General features: G+C 38.8%; 1 pseudogene; it reads left to right on the forward strand.

The window, feature by feature from the left end:
- Positions 1–1,111: 1,111 nt before the first annotated feature.
- Positions 1,112–2,757, forward strand: LOC144222268 (splicing factor 3A subunit 3-like; annotated as a pseudogene).
- The last annotated feature ends 2,581 nt before the right edge of the window (positions 2,758–5,338 follow it).

The following is a 5,338-nucleotide window of genomic DNA, read 5'->3' on the forward strand; positions in this document are numbered from 1 at the left end:
AATGTCGAAAAACTTCTAAGATTGGTTTATTTATTCTTCCCTAGAACCCTGTTACCCAGTTAAAGAGTCTTTGGTCCTGTTAGGAAAGATTAGGAATGAAACTTATAGTATGTGCATATTTTAGTGTGATTGGAAAACTTTTCTGGAGGTCATATAACTTTCTTTTAAGAGGTGATGAATCTGGAGGCACCTGGGTGGCTCAGTTGGTTGAGCATTCGACTTTAGCTCAGGTCAGTATCTCATGGTTCCTGAGTTCAAGCCCCACATGGAGCTCACTTCTGTCAGCCTGTCAGCACAGAACCTGCTTCAGGTCCTCTGTCTCCCTCTCTCTACCTCTCCCCTTCTTGTGCACTCCCCCAAAATAAATAACTATTAAAGAAAGAGGAGATGAATCTGAGAATTTACTCATGTTGGGAATTGAAGGATGGCTTATATCTCTTTGAAAGACCTCTAGTTTTCTCTGTATAAATAAAGTGATCACTAAGTGCATTATCTAATTATTTTAGTTATTAACACCTCAGCATCACTTAACCACAATCACAAATATCTACTTTTTTAAACCTGAGACCTAATTCATCTCTGGAAATTATATGCTACTATTTGGCTTCTTGCAATCTCATAGCCTACCATTTCTAGTAAAGTCAGAGTGGATATCAATGGTAGCATCTTCTGCCTTATTTCATTTTCAGTAGGTAAAAATTCAATGCTAATGCTTTTCTCAAAAGTTTCTCAATAGCATGGTCCAGGTGTCTCTGGGGAGATATTTAACAGTATATAATACGATCACATGATAAATTTCCTCCACCTTCCCATCTCTCTAAGCCAATCTTCTGTGAATAAGCAATAGGGGCACCCTAGGTGGTATAGTCAGGTAAGCTTCTGACTCTTGATTTCAGCCTAGGTCATGATCTCATGGTTTGTGAGTTTGAACCCTGAGTGGGGCTCCGTGCTGACAGCATGATGCCTGTTTAGGTTCTCCCTCTCTCACTCTCACCCTTGCTTTCTCAAAATAAATACCGAAACTTAAAAAATAATCAATAAAATAAGTAATGTTTAGGACTCATCTGAGCCATGCCAGTGGTCTGAAAGGAGGTGCAGAGGTGGAGGAAAAATGAAGACAATTCTGGAGCAGCAGTGGTGGTATCATTAGGAGAAGGAGCAGCTTATGGACATACTGGCCAAAGAGATGCTCACTAAGGAGTTCATAGTCTGGGACCAGAGCAATTCGACCACCACATATGGACCATGCAAGATAGGTATAGGGAAGGCAGTGGGAAACTGCAGGAAATGGATGATAGGATGGGTTAAGAAAGATGAAACTCGGGGCGCCTGGGTGGCTTAGTCGGTTGAGCGTCCGACTTTCGCTTAGGCCATGATCTCGCGGTTCGTGGGTTTGAGCCCCGCTTCGGGCTTTGTGCTGACTGCCAGCTCAGAGCCTGGAGCCTGTTTCAGAGTCTGTCACTCCCTCTCTCTCTGAGTCTCTCTCTCTCTCTCTCTCTCCCAGAAATAAATAAAAAATATTGTAAAAAAAGAAAGAAAGATGAAACTCAATGCCACTTCAGGATCCAGTAAATTTGCCAAATTTTATAGTAGACTCAAATAAATAAAGAAATCCACCAGAAACACCAAAATGAGATCTTTGTGCCAATGTCAGTGGAGTGTGAGGAGCTTCTGAAGGCTAGGGAGAATTCAGGTGAAGAGGCATGAGACATGGTGGGGTTCACAGATGAAAAAGGATGCTGTAGTTACATCAACCTCCATGACTGTTACCTCAAAGACATTAGCTGAAGACCTCGGAAAAGCTGGATTATATCATATACCTATCAATCTTTGACCAGTTATTTGACTTTTCTAAATAAAGGAAGACTACTGAATATAAGAGATACCTGGAGATGATGGTTGCATACCTTTAAGATTATGCAGACTGAGTGAACCCCCTCCAAGTTCAGAAAAGGTTTTGGGATAAGTTTGAGAAGTTCGAGAATGGTACCTTTCCTGGATGGCCAAAAGAGATAGGCAGTGCTCTGACCCATCCTGGAGCCCATCTTGACCTATCTGTATTCTCTTCAAGCTTTAGGCTTGAAGTGTGGTGGGACCTAAGATGAGCGAGGCCAGAGGCTACTCGACACCAAAGGAAAGCCCCAGAGTCACTTGACATCTCCTTGTTTGGGAAAAACCCCAAGTCAAAAGGCACCAAATGAGGCACTGAGAGGGACAAAGACACTGCTTTCCTAGAAGCCCCCCATCTATGAATATATAGATTCTTGGGAAACAGTGACATCTCATTCATGAATAAAGTACATCACAAACAGGCAAAGATGGAGAAGAGTGAGAAGTAAAAAGGAAGGGTAGATTGGTAAGAGTGAAAGTGGAGACAAAGAGAATGAGATCATTTCCCACCCACAACACCTGCCTCTGGGCTGGGACGGCAAACACATTCCCCTACTGGTTGTATTAACTTCTTGGTCTAAACTACAACCCTGAGATTTGTGGGAGTTACACCTACCGAAGTCCCGAGGCCTTTTAGCAGCACTGTGCCGATTGGTGTCATGCTCATGGCATGAGGTGCTTGGGCATCCCATACATTGTCCCCTTTGCTAATGTCACACAGATTGAAGATGCTGTCTACCTGTGGGCCGAGCTGAAACTGCGGAATCCATCAGAACAATGGCAGCCCAACACTGAGGAATTATTCGCAGTGGTAATGTTTTGGATAAGAAGACATAGGAGAATCTGAAAAGAGAAGGGCTGCTCTAGTGTTCAAGGATGTATCTCAGCTTTTGGGCTTGCCCAGGCTTACCTAACATCTGCTTTGTCTATTTCTCCCAACCAAATGCATGTAAAGCGTCTGCTACTTACTCTTATCTTCTAGTATGCATCTCGGACAAATCAAGACATGCTGGCAGATTGGAAAGTTGAGATGTGTTTTATCTTTGTTTTATATTAAAAGATCCTGTCAGAAAATATAAAATATTAAAACAAATAAAATAGGTAATGTTTGATACCTCAGCTTCATTAGGGAATTCCATCAGAGTCTATTTGTAGTCAACTAATCAAGCAAGGAGCTGGACAAATTACATATTGATTTATAGTATTTTTGGTATGTGAACTTATGCTGATAAAGCACCACATCTAAAATTATGTATTCCCTTTCCTGTTCCTTTATCCTGCCTTCTGAAAATTGGTAAAATTTCTGCATATGTGAAGGTTATTACAAACATTAGATGAGTTAATATTTGTTTGTTTGTTTTTTCAGGTTTATTTATTTATTTTGAGAGAGAGAGAACCAGCGGGGGAGGTGCGAGACAGAAGGGGACAGGGTATCCTACGCATGGCCCATGCTGACAGCAGAGAGCCCAGTGAGGGCTCTAACTCATGAACTGTGAGATCATGACCTGAGCCAAAGTCAGACGCTTAACTGACTGAGTGACCGAGGTACCCCAGCTGAGTCAATATTGGTAAAGCTCTGATAAAATTGCCTGTCATATTATTGCTAGGTAACTGTTTGCTAAACAAAAATTTTTAGAGGATATAAAACTCCTTTAGCAACTGACTTCTTTTGCTCTTTGTCCTTTTGATCTCACATTTTTCCTGGGTGCTTTTCTAACTCTTTCTTTCAATTAAACACATTCACAGTTAGGAAAAAAAATAACCTGAAGCTCTCTCTGGAAAAAAGATTATGAAAATGCTATTCTTTTATTCATTTAACATTTTCTTACAACTATTATGAGCCTGTAACAAAGTTATAAACAAATACAAAGTCTTGTCTTTCAGGAACTTCAGAAGAAAGGATCAAATTAGGACACAACACAATAAACACTAAATAATAACAGTAAAAATGATCAAGAAAAATGACATTTGTATCTTTGAAGAAAATATCAAGAACAGATTTATACTGAATATGACATTTACCCTAGGTTTTTAGTGAGAAGAATATATTAAATGAGAAGTGTTAGACAATGCAATGTGACTAGAGCATGTATTGCATAAGAATGTGTAGAAATTAGTGAACTGAAACCAAATTGAATATTCTTTGAATATATTAATACTTCCCATGTAGTGCCTATGATACCAATTTTTATTACATACATATATATATAATCAGCAGCAAGTAATGGAAACTAAACTTTTAGTCAACTAGACTGATAAGAGGTTTATTTTATATCTCACATCACAGTACAAATATATGGAAGCCGGAATTGGTTGCTGTCAAAAATCTTTTTAATAAACCAGTTTATTTTTATTTTTCTATTTTGTCAATCTTAGAATATGGACTTTCTGCTTCATTCGTGTTGTCTTGCAATGTACTGAAGTCTGCTAAATCTACTGATTCTTTTTTTTTATTTTTTAACGTTTATTCACTTTTGAGAGAGAAAGACACACAGAGTGGGAGCGAGGGAGGGGCAAAGAGAGAGAGAGGGAGACACAGAATCCGAAAGCAGGCTCCGAGCTGTCAGCATAGAGCCTGACACCAAGCTTGAACTATGGAGCTACAAGATCATGACCTGAGCCAAAGTCAGACACTTAACTGACTGAGCAACACAGGCACCCCAAAATCTATAGATTCTTAATCCAAGAAAGACAGAAAAGAGCGCATAAGAACAGCACCAGATACATGTATAACTTTTTATAAAATATGATTATCAGTAAGATAGTTTTTATTCCTCCCTGCCTTTAATTTAAAACCATAGTGTTGATTCAACCCCAAGTTATCTTACTAATGTTTCCCCAATTACTTGGCAGTATTCCACTTAGATTTCATTGGCTAAAACAGAATAGACATCGCTAGCTACAGAGATTCTTGGTAAATCATTATTCAGCTGAGCACACTGTTGTCCCAACAAACATAGGAAGAAAGGAGTGGGTATTGGATAAGAATTGTCATGCTATACGTCAATTAGAATTAGATTAGAAATAGATTTGTTAACAAATCTATGAGCTTGATGACAATACCAAAAGTGATTTTCTCTCAATAAGACAGTTTCCTTGTCTTCTAATGAATGCTTCCTTTGACTTCAGGACTCTACCTTCAATTATGGATTATAACAGTTTGCTTAATATGTGAGACTCACTGCTCTGTAATTCAAAGGATTCAAGTTAAATCTTGTATTAGAGACAGAGACAATATTGATGAATTGTCCATCCTTTAGCTCAATGTGCATCCCAAATGCCAGGCTATGAATTTAAAACAACAGGCATTCAATTTCCATTAAATTATTAAAAAATTCTTGACTGTGCCATAACATCTCCACTACATATTTATTTATCATTTACTAATCCAATCTATTATATTTGTAGCTGTGTTTGTTATCGGTTTCCAAATGCCTCTTTCAGCAAT

Source organism: Crocuta crocuta, unplaced genomic scaffold, assembly GCF_008692635.1.
Source record: "Crocuta crocuta isolate KB4526 unplaced genomic scaffold, BGI_CrCroc_1.0 scaffold346, whole genome shotgun sequence".
Taxonomy (NCBI): domain Eukaryota; kingdom Metazoa; phylum Chordata; class Mammalia; order Carnivora; family Hyaenidae; genus Crocuta; species Crocuta crocuta.